Raw genomic sequence first — 17,841 nt, 5'->3', positions numbered from 1 at the left:
GTAAGAGAGAAAAAGCAGAGTCAAGAATAAAACAGGGTTTGATGTTTATTGAGTTCTTCCCTGAGTCAGTAACTATCAACCATGTACCTAGTATGTGCCACACATGCTGCTGGACCAGAGGGAGGTGCGGAAGGGAAGAGGTGATAAGACAGGAAGATCCCTAGCTCTGTAGAGCCTGCATCCTAGCGAGAGGGACCAGGAGAGGGACCAGGTAGATGGAGTAAAAGAGAGAGAGAGAGAGAGAGAGAGAGAGAGTGTGTGTGTGTGTGTGTGTGTGTGTGTGTATGTGTATAGGAAGGGAATACTGAAGGTCTGAGATATGAAGTTATTAAAGATTTTACAACAAATTATTTTTACTAAGGACAGGAGAAACTTCCAGAGTCTGGGTTTTGATAAATTATAGGGTTTTGATAAAGTGGGGTTAGATGTGAGTACCAGAAGCTGGCAGGCCATCACAGTGAGTGACTGAAAGACAAGTGTGTGTGTGTTTGTGTGTATGTGTGTGCACATGTGCCCCTGCAGAGATTAGGATTGGAAAGAGAAGGGAAAGGCTGGATAGCGGGAGAGAGAAAGTCACCAGTACCCAGCTCAATAAACAGCACACCCCCAGCCCCTTCTTGCTGCCTCTGGCCACAGCCCCTCCTCCGAGTCACCACTGCCCTTGCTTTCGACAAGCCTGGGTTAGTTTGGCCTGTTTGCGGACTTAAAAATAAATGGAATCGCTGGATGCTATTTTAAAGTTGTTTCCAAAGCTATTTTGAAACTTTTTCCAAAATGACACATTAACTTAGAAAGACGGAAACAAAGGGATAAATGAAGACATGCTGTTGAAAACCATGATGGTTCATCTATAAAAATGGCTGCTGATAATCAGTTGTTCCAAAGTGTCTTTAAATTAAGGGAGAAACCTATCACATGGCACCTAGCTCTGGAGGTACGTCTGTCTTTAGAAAGCTCATCCCGGGCTGGACATGGTGGCTCACTTCTGTAATCCCAACACTTTCGGAGGCCGAGGCGGGCAGATCATGAGGTCAGGAGTTCGAGACCAGCCTGACCAACATGGTGAAACCCCGTCTCTACTAAAAATACAAAAATTAGCTGGGCGTGGTGGCACATGCCTGTAATCCCAGCTACTTGGGAGGCTGAGGCAGGAGAATTGCTTGAACCTGGGAGGCGGAGGTTGCAGTGAGCTGAGACTGCGCCACTGCACTCCAGCCTGGGTGACAGAGCGAGACTCCATCTCAAAAAAAAAAAAAAAAAAAAAAAAAGCTTATCCAATATCCTGCTATTGAAAACCTGATCGTTCTGCTACCAGGAGAAGTAGAATGTGTTAGAAAGGGATCTCTGAACACTGGCTAGCTAGGCTGGTCCCCTTGGCTATTAATGTCCTACCAAATTTCACACTTTGTCTTTTGCAAAGCAAAATATAAGAACATAATCAATGGAAGGAAGCCAATCAATTTTTCTTTCTTCTGTATCTTATTTAATTTTCACAACAATATTTTGAGATATTATTATTATAATTTACCAGATGGGAAACTGAGGCTCAGAGGTTAAATAATTGTCCCAATGTCACGTAGCTGAAAAACGCTCATTATTAATTTTTCCTGCTCTAAAATCCAGTCTCTCCATCATGCCACCTTGCCTCTAGCTATACTAGGATATCTCAGTATTACTTTTTTCTTTCCCTTTATCAATTATGATTATTAAAATATAAAAATAACAATATATATTTGATTTGTTCATTCAGCAAATGAATGAGGCACCTCATGTTATTGAGGCTGTCTTATACTCCCCAAGCAATGTCTCAGGAATTGGGGAAACAGTGGTAAACAAATATAGATATGGTTTCTGCTCTTGTGGAATTTGGAGTTCAGTGTGGGAGACATCCAAAAAACTGCACAAACAAATGTAAAGTAGAAACTATGAAAAGTGCAAAGAAGGCTAGAGATATAGGTGTTAAGGGAAGCTATACTGGAGAGGAAGGAGGGATTTGACCACACTAGGGATTTCAGAGAAAAGTTCTTGAGAGACACATGCTCCTGAGTTGAGGTCTCAAGGATGAGGAGGAGATAAGAGGGTGAAATGGAAGAAGATATGCGAGGAGCATGTGCAAAGGCCCTGGGGTAGGAGGGACCATTGTGAGCATGAAGAAATGAAGGGGGAACAATATGGCTAGAGTACACGCAGCAAGGCAGGACCTATTGGAAAATGCAGGAGAGATACCAACAGGGGCCAGACCAGGGCTTTGTGAGCCTGGAAAAGGGTTTGAAGCTGCCTCACAATGAGTTTTTACTGAGTGGCAAGGAAAAAATGGACACAAATTTTCAGCTCCCTTTACTATCTCTTGTATTCTAGAGAATGCATTGCAGCTAAGTGTGAAGTCCCTTGGAATTAACATTATTTGTTTCCTTTTGGGAAATATGTTCATCCCACAGTGCTATCCAGAACCAAATTAAAAATAAACATCTAAACCAAATTAGGCTGCCTAGAAACACTGACAAATATGAGCCAAATTGAAACCAAGTTTAGATTCTGAGTTCAAGTCAGGTTAACATCACTGTGAGTCTACTGATAATTTACCGTATTTAATTTTTTAAAGCTTGCTGTGTCCATTAATTAAGAAGGCTTACGTTACTTGCATTGCACAGTGAGAAAGAGACAGTATTATCATCCCCAGTGGATCCAGAACAGTTAAGAGCTTGGCCTCTTGAACGTGGGCCACAATAATTCAGCCCACATCATTTCAGGCAGGTTCCTTTCTACTGATTTCACGCTGTATTTTTGTTTTAGATGCACGGAGCAAGCAGCAACCCCACAATTACATGCACGCTATGTGAGCAGTTCTCAGCCGGTAGGTGGCAGATCCCTAGGAAGACTTAAAATTACTTCAAGGGAATCTAAGACCCCATAGGTGTATACCACGCATTGTGCATAGACTGAATACAAATAAGGTCATCCCTTCTCCCAATTTATAAACTGTATATAGATGCTTTTGTGATTATGTAAATTGATATTTCTTTGTCATATTTAGGCTTAATCAGCAGAGAGTAAATGTATAACTACTCTGTTGGAGGTGGATGTGGCCAGTTGACATTTAAGAAGGGAGCCTCATACTTAGAAAGCATGTGGAGCCTTTGCCTGATTAAGCAATCGGCATATTCAGATTTGACAAATATTTAGTGAGTGTGGGGGTGACTTATCCTCACATGAATTCTAGGATGCTGGTGTGAAGGATCAGGAAACTGATTTTGGACAGAGCCATGATGCTGAGGGGTGGTAGATGCAAAAGAATCGTTTATAAACATCCGGTAAGGGAAATGCTTGTGCAACCCAGTCACTGCTGAGATACCTCTGGAAGAAGTGTCATGGAAGCACCCACATCTGTGATCAAAGCTGCCTGCCTCTGTGTATGAATGCATGTGAACGTGTAAGCAGGGCTGGCTGTGAGTGGAAGTGGGCAACCTCACAAGTGCACCTGGGATAAATCGAAATAAACTTCTGGACTCATTTTCTGCCAAACACCTCAGACATCCCAGTGGGGGCAGCTTAGTATCTATGTGAAGTCGTCTTCCTCCCGAGGAGGGGGTGGGTAGTTTGTGGTGGTAGTCAGTCCTCCAGCTCAAACCTGAAAGGTATTTTTAATTACCAACCATCAAGCCAGGTGTGGTGGCGTGTCCGGAATTGGTGGATTCTTGGTCTCGCTGACTTCAAGAATGAAGCCGCGGACCTTCGCGGTGAGTGTTACAGTTATTAAAGATGGTGTGTCTGGAGATAATCCTTCAGCTGTTCAGATGTGCCCGGAGTTTCCTCCTTCTGGTGGGTTCGTGGTCTTGCTGGCCTCAGGAGTAAAGCTGCAGACCTTCGCAGTCAGTGTTGCAGTTCATAAAGGTGGCGTGTCCGGAGTTGTTCATCCCTCCCTGTGGGTTTGTGGTCTCGCTGGTTTCAGGAGTGAAGATGCAGACCTTCGCGGTGAGTGTTACAGCTCATAAAGGTGGCGTGGACCCAAATAGTTGGCGGCAATAAGATTTACTGCACAGACCAAAAGAACAACCCTTCCACAGTGTGCAAGGGCAACTTAGCAGGTGGCCGCAGCTAGCTCTGGCAGCCTGTTTTTATTCCCTTATTTGGACCCACCCACATCCTGCTGATTGGTCCATTTTACAGACAGCTGATTGGTCTGTTTTGACAGAGTGCAGATTGGTGAGTTTACAAAGCCTGAGCTAGACACAAAAGTTCTCCAAGTCCCCACCCAACCCCCCGCTGATTAGCTAGACACAGAGTGCTGATTGGTGCGTTTACAATCCTTTAGCCAGACAGAAAAGTTCTCCAAGTTCCCACCCATCCCAGAAGCCCAGCTGGCTTCACCTCTCAGTGGCTTATGCCTGTAATCCCAGCACTTTGGGAGGCTGAAGTCAGAGGATCGCTTGAGGCCAGGAGTTTGAGATAAGCCTGGGCAACATAGTGAGACCCTGTCTCAACTAAAAATTTTTTTTTTAAATAGCCAGTGTGGTCATGCACACCCGTAGGCCCAGCTCTTCAGGAGGCTGAGATGGGAGGATCACATGAGCCCAGGAATTTGAGGCTGCAGTGAGCTGTGATCATTCCACTGCACTCCAGTCTGGGTGACAGAGCCAAACCCTGTCTCTAAGAAAAAAAAAAAAATCATCTTGTATTATGCTGTTCTTGCTTTGCAATAAAGAAATACCTGAGACTGGATAATTTATAAAGAAAAGAGGTTGAATTGGCTCACAGTTCTGCAGGCTGTACAAGCATGGTACTGGCATCTGCATGGCTTCTGGGAAGGCCTCAGAGAGCTTTTACCCATGACAGAAGGCAAAGCGGGTACAGGTGTCTTACATGGTGGGAGCAGCTGCCAGAGAGAGCATGGTGGGGGAGGTGTCATGCCCTTTTAAACAACCAGACTCTAAAGAACTTACCGTCACAAGGACAGCACCAAACCATGAGGGATTTGCTCCAGTGACACAACACCTCCCACCAGGCTCAACCTCCAATGCTGGGGATTACAATTCAACATGAGATTTGGTGGGGACATATATGCACACTGTTTTACCTCTAATCGGGTATACTTTGTATAAACCATTGCACTTTTTAAGAAGACTGATTTTTTTTCACCTTCCTTTCTTGGCAAAGTAGGACCCAGGTATTTTATTTTCATTTTAAAAGGGCAAATGAAGATCTCAGAGCCCTGAGGACACTGCCATCTGCTAGTGGTCATCCTTATACTACGGTGACCCCATGGGTAACTTAATAGGAGCGGGGGAGGATGAGGGAAGGTAGCTAACATCTAAGTGTTCTCCACACTCCTGCCTTTTTCTGTGCTTGTTCTCCTGCAATTCTCACATCACAATAAAGGTGGTATTATTTTCCTATTATACAGTTGAGGAGACTGAGGCTCAGAGAAGCTACATAGCTTGCTCGAGGTCATACAGCCAAGAGAAGAGCAGAGATTCTGAACACAGGTTCTCCCGATTCTGGTCTGGGCTGTTTCCTGAAAACCTTGCTCCCTCCTGGCACATTCAAGCAGTGGGAAATTGACTTCCACAGGAAACCCACAGCACATGGAGGCTTTGCTTTGCCAGAAGGGCAGGTGCTAGGTCCTGGAGTGAGTGGAAGCTAGACAACAATTACTGTTGGGGTGAGCTGGAATTGTCTACAAAGCCCCACTATAAATGTGATAGCTCAGGCACAAAAACACATTGGACATCCTTATCTCAAATGTCCCCCCCCCCCCAAAGCCCTCCTGCCCCACCAACCAGAGTCTGGCATTAAAACTCTGGCTGGGACACTATCAACAAAATTAATTCCAATTCACATTAATTTTAATGTGTGTGTACACATGTCACCCAGTCTTTTTTCCTCTTGGGTGATTTTCAAAACTCTGCCATGAAAACAAACAAAAACAAGGACAAGCCCAAGCAGGTTGAGAATCACCAGGGTACTGATGAAATTAGGTTTTCCTATTGGCAATCTTAATGCCTCCTGCCTCAGGATAGATTTATTTCCCCTTCTCCTTTTTCATTTTTTTGCTGTCCGTGGGAATGACAAATATGTTATCTTCTTGGGTACCTGAAGACTATTATGCCACTTCTCCCACCTTTTCTTCCCTAAATACAATCATCCACTTAATTTTTCCTCCACAGTCATTTTCACCACCCTAATCAATGTCAAGAAAGCTCTGTTGATTCAGGTAAATCTTTTGTCAAATGATAGTCTTTGGATGTTTGGCTGCCATGCTTGAACTGGTACTTTTCCATTTTTACTTCTCATTGCCTTTTTTCATTCCTTTTGTTTATTTATTTATTTATTTTTGAGACAGAGTCTTGCTCTGTCACCCAAGCTGGAGTGCAGTGGCACAATCTTGGGCCACTGCAACCTCCGCCTCCCAGGTTCAATCAATTCTCCTGCCTCAGCCTCCTGAGTAGCTGAGACTACAGGTGCACACCACTAAGCCCGACTAATTTTTGTATTTTTAGTAGAGACAGGGTTTCACCATGTTGGCCAGGCTGGTCTCAAAGTCGTGAACTCAGGTGATCCACCCACCTTGGCCTCCCAAAGTGCTGGGATTACAGGCGTTAGCCACCGTACCCAGCCCCAAAAAACTATTTTTAAATGGACATATGAAAATTGTATATATTTACCACATACAACATGATATTTTGAAATATGCATACATTGTGGAATGGCTATATTGAGCTAATTACCATATACATTACCTCACATAATTTTTTTGTGTGTTGAGAATGTTTAAAATCTATACTTTTAAGAAAGACTGCATTTTAAATAAGAATCCTGAGAATTTATACAGTAAGTGGTCATTGGACCACACCTTTAAATTAATATGTTTGTTTCCTACTTCTTAGCGCTAAGTATTTTATAATTTCAAAAGCAGAGTAAATAATACTGATAATTTAAAAAGTCTACTCTTTCAGCAATTTTCAAGAATACAATACATTGTTGTTAACTATAGTCACCATGTTGTACAATAGATCTCTTGAACTTATTCCTCCTGTATAATTGAAACTTTGTGCTCTGACCATCATCTCTCCCTCCCACTTCCCTCCAGCTCCTGGCAACCACCATTCTAATTTCCACTTCTATGAGTTTAACTCTTTTAGATTCTACACATAAGTCAGATCATGCGGTATTTGTCTATCTGTGCTTGGCTTATTTTACTTAATATAATGCCCTCCAGGTTCATTGTCACAAATGACATAATTTCCCTTTTCATTTTGTTTTCCTTTTAATTTAATTTTATTTTTTGAGATGGAGTCTTGCTCTGTCACCCAGGCTGGAGTGCAGTGGCACAATCTCAGCTAACTGCAGTCTCCACCTCCCGGGTTCAAGCTATTCTCCTCCCTCAGCCTCCCGTGTAGCTGGGATTACAGGCGCCCGCCACCATGCCCGGCTAATTTTTTTTTTTTTTTTTGAGTCAAGTCTGACTCTGTCGTCCAGGCTGGAGTTCAGTGGTGTAATCTTGGCCCACTGTAACCTCCACCTCACAGGTTCAGGCAATTCTCCTGCCTCAGCCTCCCGAGTAGGTGGGACTACAGGCGCCTGCCATGACACCCGTCTAATTTTTTGTATTTTTAGTAGAGATGGGGTTTCACCGTGTTAGCCAGAATGGTCTTGATCTCCTGACCTCGTGATCCACCCGCCTCGGCTTCCCAAAGTGCTGGGATTACAGGCGTGAGCCACCGCTCCTGGCCCTATTTTTTGTATTTTTAGTAGAGATGGGGTTTTGCCATGTTGGCCAGGGTGGTCTCGAACTCCTGACCTCAGGTGATCTGCTCCCTTTGGCCTCCCAAAGTGCTGGGATTACAGGCGTGAGCCATCACACCTGGCCTAATTTCCCTTCGCAAAGCCTGAGTGGTATTCCATTGTGTCTGTATAACATGTTTTCTTTATGCATTCATCTGTTGATGGGCACTTAGGTTGTTTCCATATCTTGGTTATTGGGACTAGTGGGCCAATAAACATGGGAGTACAGATATCTCTTTGACATGCTGATTTTATTTCCTTTGGATATATACCCAGAAGTGGGATTGCTGGATCATAAAATCATTCTATTTTTCATTTTTTGAGGAACCTCCATACTGTTCTCCAAGATGGCTGTAGTAATTTACAGTCCCACCAACAGTGTGCAAGAGTGCCCTTTTCTCCACAACCTCTCCAATACTTGTTATCTTTTGTCTTATTGATAATAGCCATTCTAATGGGTGTAAAGTAATATTGCATTGTGGTTTGAATTTACACTTCCCTAATGATTAGTGATGTTGAGCATGTTTTCATATATCTGAAGACCATTTACACATCTTTTTCTGAGAAAGATCTGTTCACGTCCTTTGCTTATTTTTTTAGTTGGGTTGTTTTCTTGCTATTGAGTTGTTTGAGTTCCTTATACATTTTGGATATTAACCTCTTATCAGATGGGTACTTTGCAAATATTTTCTCCCATTCCATAGATTGTCTCATCACTCTGTTGATTGTTTCCTTTGCCGTGCAGAAGCTTGGTAGTTATTGCCTGTGCTTCTGGGCTCACATGCACAAAAATCATTGCTAGACTAATGTCATGCAGTTTTTCCCTTATGTTTTTTGTCTAGTCGTTTTACAGTTTTAGGTCTGTGTTTAAGTCTCTAATTCATCTTGAATTGATTTTGTGTATGGTGTGAGATAAGGGTCTAATTTCATTCTTCTGCATGTGGATACCCAGTTCTCCCAACACTGTTGATATAGTTTAGATATTTGTACCCTCTAAATCTCATGTTGAAATGTGACCCTGAGTGTTGGAGGTGGGGCCTAGTAGAAGGTGTTTGAGTCATGCCTCATGATGGCTTAGTATCCTTCCCATAGTAACGAATGTATTCTTGCTCTGTTAGTTACAGTGAGAGCTGATTGTTCAAAAGAGCCTGGTACCTCTTCCTTTTTCTCTTGCTGCCTCGCTTGCCATGTGAAATGCCTACTCCCCCTTTGCATTCCACTGTAAATAAAAGCTTCTTGAGGTCTCACCAAAAGCAGATGCTGGCTCCATGCTTCTTGTACAGCCTGCAAAACTATGAGCCAAATAAACCCCTTTTCTTTATAAATTGCCCACCCTCAAGTGTTCCTTTATAGCAATGCAAAAGTGACTAACACAACTGTTTATTGAAGACTGTCCTTTCCCCATTGTGTATTCATGGTACCTTTGGGAAAATCAATGGACTGTAAATGTGTGGATTTATTTCTTGGCTTTCTATTCTGTTCCATTGGTCTCTGTCTGTTTTTATCCAATACTATGTTGTTTTGGTTACTGTAGCTTTGTAATACATTTTGAAGTCAGGTAGTGTGACGCTTCTCATTTTGTTCTTTTTGCTCAAGATTTGCTTTGTTCACTGCCTTTTTCTAAGGTGCTTTCCTTACTGCCTTCTTAATTTCCTCCCAAATGGTCTTAGATGTTTGAAAGAGATCAGAAAAATTCCCAGCAAGGATCTTGCTTATTTCTGGACTTGAACTTGATGCTAGCAAAGCCTCAGAGGGCAATTATGGTAAGTACCCTAAAGCCATCTTGTTTTGGGGAACAGCAAGGACAATGATCAGGAACATCAGCTTCTCTCTTGTAGATATTCATACCATGCAATGGCACCCTGTAATAGTGACCATTACCATCTGCCATTGATACTAAATTCTGTCAAGGCATGTACTGTGTTATTGAGGACTAGTAACGTGAGGATTCTGATCTCACTTGGGGTTTGGCATTTTGAGTAAAGATGGTCAAATGTTACATGTCTCACTGATTAGCTGTGTGCCCTTGAATAGGGCATTAAACTACTGCTTGAAACTTGTTTCTACATCTTAAAATAAAGGTAAAAATACCTAAATTAAGGGTTTCTGAATATGAAATCAGTTAACACAATTATTTACCTAATATTGGAGTGAATATGTTCTCTGAACACTGCGCTCAGGGTTGGATTTGCAGATTCAGCTTAGTCCCTGCCTTTATGGAGTGTTCAGTCCAAAGAGGTAATATCTAGCAAATACCTGGTCTACGGTAAATATTTCTCATGTAGATATCACTGTCTTAAAGTTTAACCATAATGAATTCTGTAAAATGAAATGAATGAAGATTCCCAAAATATCTGCTTTGTTAAGAAGTTGTAAATGTGAATATAGCATTCACATTCTTTGTTATTATCCTTTTGCGCTGATTGAAAGGCTATAAAATGTTTTTATCTCTTGGTTTTAGTATTGTAAGCGAGTATGATTCCATTCTGGAGATTTGTGAAAAATATCTTGTCTTGAGTAAAATTAAACCATTAAACACACACACGCCCCTATACTTATCAGTAACAGGTTAAAAAAAAAAGTCACTCTGATAATGACAGCATGTGCTCACCTGCAACGCAACTTCTCCAGTGACTGCCTGGTTCTACATCAGAGTTTGAATTCTTTTACCAAATTGTGTCTATCATCAAAACAAATGTCCGGTGCATTTTGTGCTCTAACAGGGCCGAGAGGGCCAGGTCTAAGGAAGGATGTCCTGGGCCTGAAGGAGCCTGGGCCTTGCCTGCCCTGCTGCTGGCTGGGCCTTTTGGGGTATACAGAGTTGTCTCTCTTGTTGGAGCCACGAATGAGACAGCTGGAAAACACACATTTTATTTCATCTGTGATGTCAGGGCTGCTGTGCTTTCTCCCAGTCCTGTTTCACGTATGACCCTCAGAGGGCTGCTTAGAGAATATTTTATTCTCACTTATTTTATGTGCTGGGCAGAATTTACATCTTGTAAAATCAGCATCAAAGCCTGCTGTCAAACAGCTTATGTTTTCTCTTTTCCAAGTCTTGTTTGTGTGTGTTGTTGTTTGAAAAACCCAAGTTTTAATGGTATTAACCTCACTTTACTTTAGATGTCTCTGTCTCTCTCTGTTTTTTTTAAACTCTGCTTCAAATCCCAGTTCTGCCTCAATGAATCTGATCTTGATTTGGGGAAATCTTTTAATCTTGGGTACTGAAGTTCAAGAATGAAGGGAGCAAGAAAGAGGAGGAAAATACAGTGAAAAAAGAGAAAGGCTCAGGAAAAATAAAGACAGACACAGTAAGAGAAAGCCAGAGACACTGAGATGTTAGAGGCTACATCCGTGTCCATCCCAGAGCGACACAAAGCAGAGAAGCCACATTCTGAGACAAAGTCTTTGTGAAACTTTGTGGACTTAGTGTATCTTTGTGGCCTAGTGGCCTCATATTCTGAAGTTCTAAGATATTACCACAAAATAACCTTACACAGGTCCACTGAAGTTTTCTTAATAATATGCATAAGTGTTGCCTCTTGATGTCACTCATGCAGGCTCTTACACGGAAAGAAGATTATGCATAAGTTTTAGCCCTCAATGGGGATACAAGACAGTAAATACTAGCTCATTAAAACTATGGCAAATAATGAGGTAGCAAATTCTCTGTCATTAGGCCGGGGGCGGTGGCTCATGCCTGTAATCCCAGCACTTTGGGAGGCTGAGGCGGGTGGATCACCTGAGGTCAGGAGTTCAAGACCAGCCTGGCCAACGTGGTGAAACCCCGTCTCTATTAAAAATATAATAGCTGGGCGTGGTGGTGCACACCTGTAGTCCCAGCTATGCGAGAGACTGAGGCATGAGACTCTCTTGAACCCCGGAGGTGGAGGTTGCAGTGAGCTGAAATCATGCCACTGAAACTCAAGCCTGGGCAACAGAGCAAGACTCTGTCTCAAAAAAAAAAAAAAGAAAAAAAGAAAAGAAAAAAAAAGAATTCAAGCCCTAGCTGGAGACCACCTCGTGGAAGTACCATAGAGGGGATTTCAGGATTAGAAAGGGAAACGCAGTCTAAATTCCATCAAGAAAGTATTTATTCCTCATGGTTCCTGGTATGAAATATAACAATTAAAATGCAAACATGAAATGCAAACAAATGTCATTTCCAAATTAGACTTGTAATTAGAAATAAATGAATAAGTTTGTTGGTTTGGTTATTATGACCATATAACTAATTACTTTGTTAATTATAAGATTTGCCAGGATGTATCTTTAGCCTTAATATATGTTAAAAAATAATAGACTTAGAAAATAAATACGAATGTTGGTATCAGCTGCACGGAGAAGCCCTGGACAAGTTGGGCCTGTCCCTGAGGTGTAATGGTCAGGCCCACAGACAAACCATCCCATCTCCTCTGACCAGCACCAGATGTAAATTATGGGGCCACCATTCAGTGGAGTAGAAATTTTTGCTTGAAAGTCTAAGGGAGCCCACATTGAATATAGATAACATAAAGAGTCAAGGTTTCTGTTTTGATTAAGATTATTCTCAAAGCTCAGAATTGCTGGAATTTGTTGGAGCAGTTGAACTTTTTGACAGGAAAAGATGGATTTTCCTGTGTGTAAACTCTATTGTGTTACAGTTGTTGGTGCAAAAACCACTTAATGCATTTTCTTTAGGAACTCTCAAATACCTGTTTATGCATTTTTGTTTAAGACTATATAAGCAGAAATAAAAAGGACATTTCATAATAATAAGTTGTAAAAGCTGTTCCAGTTTAATTTATGCTATGAGTTTTTTAAAGAAATGAATGCATCATCCTTGAACACATCTGTAAAATTCACTCAACAATACTTATTTGAGAAGAACAACATCCTTGAATGACTCACTAGGATAATTTATACAAAAAAAAATTGTCTTAACTAGGTAGAATTAAGTAAGTCCAAAATTTTGGATTAATGGTTTGCTCAACATGTCTCATCCAGGTAAAAATTTATTCCCCAGATTTGCTACTTGAGGCATAAAAGTTTTCTGGAAATCAGGCATGTGAAAAGAGAGTCAAGTACATTTGCCTAAGCAGCCACCAGAGAAATAAGTAAATATTACTTAGTCGTACAGCACAATCATCATCGAAATACATTTCTCAGGTGACTGCATGGATGTAGCTTTTGACTGCACAGCATGCATGTTTCCAGCTCGGGGACCACAGCTTTAGGTTTGTGGGGGGACAGGGAGGAAAGGGGATGAAATAACACTAAAACCTCTGTGGGCTAGGAGGTCCAAAAAGGGCATTCTCTTTTCTTGCTGGTGGGAATGAGAAACACTGCCTGTCTTTTGGAAAACAAGCTTGCAGCGTCTATTTCAATGCAAATACATGTAATTGACCTAGGAATGCTCCTGGTAGGAAGTTATCCTGTAGAAACACAAACTCAAGATTTAAGTATATATGAACAAGGACTTTTAAGTAACCATGTTCCTAGTGGCAGTATTTGTAGTGGAAGCAACCTCAATGACCACTGGTAGAGAAATAATTGACTACGTTGAGGTATATCTAACCTTGGAATACAATGTACCTGTAAAAAAATATAAAGAACTTAGAACTATATCCATTAACTAAGGGGAATGTTCATTATGCATTAAGTGAGAAGACAAAGGGCAAGGAAATGTATATAATATGAATGCATTTTGTAAAAAAAAAAAAAAAAGAGAAATGGAAAATACAAACATTTGTATATGTTTGTATGACTGTGAATAAAGATATGTCTTTATCACTGAAAATTGAGGAGTCACTCTAGAGAGAAGAGGGGTTGAAAAGAAATATAAATCAATGAAAAAGGGGAAGTCACCCAAAATACAAACAAGCAAAAAAAAAAAAATAGCGAGTAGACACTATGCAATCCTTAACTATACATACTTGCAGGACTAGGGTGTAAAAACAGTTTACCTACAGGTTGTAGGCAGAAGACCCGACCCCCTTCCAAAAAGACGTGTAGGTTTTACCTGGTGATTAGAATCTTTCATCCACACAGGTTTCTGGATGCTGCTGTTTGGAAATTCTATGGCAACTTGAAACTCCTATTCCCTTTATCCTGCTTCTCTCAGTACTCAGCATGGTGCTGTGCACAGGTGGATGCTCAATAAATGGGCCACTATTGTGGCAGAGGACAAGGAAGCAGAGCAAGAGTGCTGAATGCAGACAAGCAGGGCGGGGGGCTGGGGGTCCCCATGTGGTCCAGTCCTCCCGTGGCTGGAGCTCAGGAAACAAAACAGAGCCTGCTGGGCTTTCTGCCTGGCGGCACCAGAAAGGGACAGAGAAAAGGCCATTCCTGGACACCCTCTCAATAGGTGTATTGATTCTTTGGACAAAAAGTGAATTTGGAGCTGGGAAAAGCTGTGTCCAGTGGCCTGAACAGAATGAGAGGGGTTGACCGAGCAGCATTTTTTTGGTCTGTGCTTTTGCCACAGGATGCAACAGCGCTGGCCTTGTTTCCAGGATGGGGAATCCTCCAGTTCTGGCATGCCTCTTCTGTGCACTGTGGTATTCAGTCCCAGGCCGGAGATGGAGATCTGACAAAAATGACTATTGGGTGAAGCAAAAACCATCTTTGTGAAGACAGCTGAGCTGTATGGGGACACTCTGCCTATGGCAACAGTGTTGGAGCCAAAACCTCCTCTTTCTATAGCATCGTTCCTACACATTCCCCCTCATCTCATTCCTCTCCCTCCTCCACTTTCTCTTTTGTGCAGCGGTCTGAGCTCATTTGCTTGGATTCTTTTCATGGTCGATTTCAATTCAGCCATTAAACTGAATATCGTCTGAAGTGGAGGAGGAGAAGAAAGAACGCTATAAAAGAAGACAAATGAAACAGTGGGGAAAGCATGAGATGGCAAGTCCTTTCAAGTTATTACGCTGGAGAGACTAACGGTTAGTGATTTGCCTCTCTTGCTGGGGATGGTTCAGTCCTAAGTTCTCTCTCCTTTGTTCTGGTCCACTTGCCTCCTGCTGCCCACTGAAGAGACATTCCTGTTAGGGAACTCTCGCTAGTGGCCAAAGTGGTGAATGAAAATGCAGGTCCAATTCCTTCAGATTCTACCAAAATTCATGCACAAATGAACACGTAGTCAGACATACCCACATATGCTCCTGCATGGGTACACACATGCATGCTGGCACACATACACACATATACAACACACACATACATATACAACACATGCACACACACACACACACACACACACACACACACACACACACAGTGCTATTATTGTTGGTGTCCCTAAGAGAATGAATTCTCTCACAATTGCCCAGTAGTATGGCACAAGGCAGGTGATGGATTAAAAGTTCTTAACTTGGGTAAAATAGAGATACAGTTTTGCGGCTTTGGGAAGATCTTTATCAAATTCTCAGTTCTAACCTCCTGTGGTTGAATTCCAAACTACTTGCCAAATCTCCAACATCAGCACTCTGAGGTGGCTCAGCAGAAGCTGCCAGTTTTCAGTGGTGTCTGTGTTAGTTTCCTAGGGCTGCAATCACAAAATACCACAATCTGGGTGGCTTGAAACAATAGTAATTTATTCTTTCACGGTTCTGGAGGCTGGAGGGCAAAAATTGAGATGTTGGCAGAGCCATGCTCCCTCTGAAGGTTCTGAAGAATCTTTCCTTGCCTTTTCAATTTTCTGGTGGCTCCAGGCGTTCCTCGGCTTGTGGCTGCGTCACTCCAATCTCTGCCTCTGTCTTCATGTGGCCTCCTTTCTCTGTCTGCCCTCTCTTCTGTTTGTTATCAGACACTTGCTATTGGATTAGGGCCCACCTGGTTAATCCAGGATGGTCTAATCTTGAGATCCTTAACTTGATTTCATTTGCAAAGACCCTTTTTCTCAATAAGGTCACATTCACAGGTTCTGGAAGTTAGGACTTTGACATAATAGTTTGGGGGAGGGGGCACCATTTATCCTGCTACAATGTCGAAAAGCAAGATAAGAAATTCCCCTCATTTAAAACCCAGCTCTGGCTTACCATTGCACTTAGACTTACATCATTGCTTACATGCCTTACCTGGAAAGGCTTCCATACCTTTCCATGATTTGTAAGACCTTGCCCATCTGGCCTTCTCCATAGTTCTCCACTGTCTCTTACTGTGCTCCAGCCACACGATTCTTCCTTCAGTTTCTCAAGCAGGCTAACTGCGTTTCTTCCTCTGGATTTTGTGCATACTGAAACCTCTGTCTGGAATTCCTTCACCCCTCCCTGTCATTGGGCATTCCTTCTGTAATCTTTCAGCTTAAATATGAGATTGGTGTAAAATTAATTGTGGTTTTTGCCATTACATTGAAAGTAATGGCAAAAACTTTCAAGTAATGGCGAAAACCACAATTACTTTTGCATCAATCTAATACCATCCCCTTTAACTATATGTAAGTAGGTCTTCACATCATCCTCTATAGCAGCAACTCCTTGATTATTTCCTTCTCACCGTTTACAATGATTTATTTATTAGTTTATTGTCCGACTCTAGACTAAGAGTTCGCTGAGCTCTATCATCCTGAACTATCTCTTAGCTGTATCATGGACTTTATTCATCTTGATCCCTGTTTTAGCCCCCAAATCTGGCACATAGTAAACAATAAATATGTGTTGAATAAATGAACGAATGAATGAACAAAAGATGCTCTTGTTTTGGGAGATGCTCAGATGGTACCCATGATGGTGGCAGTACTTCATACACATATGAATTGCATCAAACACTTGGATCATTAAAGCATGAAGCCATTTCTTATTACACATCCCAGACTATCCTAACAGATTAACAATGTGTTCAGAGATTTCTGCTGTGTAATGGGTTAGTATTAGGTTGGAAGAAACACCTGAGGCAGCAAAAGTCAGACAGTGATGGGGCTCAGTCAAAGGCTGAAACTCTCCAACTCTTCCTGCTTCCCTTTTCTTCCTGCTTCCCTTTGCCATCTTTCATAGGAAACGGAGGTTTGTGGTCTCTGTCCCCTAGAGCTACCCAGAAAGAACTGCATTAGCCCTCACAGAGAAGCATTCCTTTTCATCTGGTGCCCAGAAGAAACACGTGTGACAGGGTATGAAGTGGGACGTTTCCTGTTGCCTTAGGTTTTTGCTCAACACCCTAAAGGTGAGGACAGTAGATCCAAGCACCTCTGCTTCATAGGACAGCAGCCAGGGGGCTGCCAAGATCCCATTTTAGGGACTAAAAATCACCAGGCTTATCTTTTAACCCTCACTCCACCAACTGTGTAGATGTAGCCCATTTAAGCAAAATCCTAGAATTCATGGAAGAAGAGAATTTGAGGAATAATGAGGTAAAAGCCAAAGGGGAACCTCTAGAAGAGCAGGGTGAGAGAAGAAAGTGCAGGTCCAGGAGCCAAGGGTCAGGCTGGGCTGGTGGAGAGGGTAGGCTCAGAATGGGAGTTGGAGGAACATGAACATTCTAAAGCCAGAAATTGAGTCCTAACTATTAAAATGGGACTGTTCTGAGTGGGACAGATGGCTAAAAGGATTTGCAGCTGAGAGGTTCTCAGGGCGAGGAGAGGAGGTATTTCAAAGAGTGTTTTTGAAAGCTGTGGTTTCGAAAGAAATTAAAAGCCACCTCCTTCTTGTTCCCCGTGGATTTTAGTCTATGCAGTAAACCAATTAGATGGATGAATAATAAGGTCTGACATTTTTAGTTTTATAAATATAATCATGATTAGCCTTTGCTGAACATTGGCATCAGGAGCTGTACTAAGTGATTTATATACTTGGGGGTGTGCGTGTGTGTGCATGTATGTGCGTGTGTGCGTGTCTACACAGATGTACTGTGCCACACACATATAAGTTCTCATCAGCTCTCCTGACAACCTACTGAAGTAGGTATAGCTATTATCATCTCATTGTGGAGGGGCTAATGGAATTGTAAGAGAGAAGACAATTTATCTAAAGTCACCCACTTAGTAAGTGGCAGAACTAGAATTTGAGCTCTGATCTTACTCCAGAGCCCCAAGATTTTAGCCACTCTGCTCTCCTATCATTGTCTATAAAAATGTATGCACATGGC

This window comes from Gorilla gorilla, chromosome 5 (genome assembly GCF_029281585.2).
Source record: "Gorilla gorilla gorilla isolate KB3781 chromosome 5, NHGRI_mGorGor1-v2.1_pri, whole genome shotgun sequence".
NCBI lineage: Eukaryota > Metazoa > Chordata > Mammalia > Primates > Hominidae > Gorilla > Gorilla gorilla.
This window is presented reverse-complemented; position numbering follows the sequence as displayed.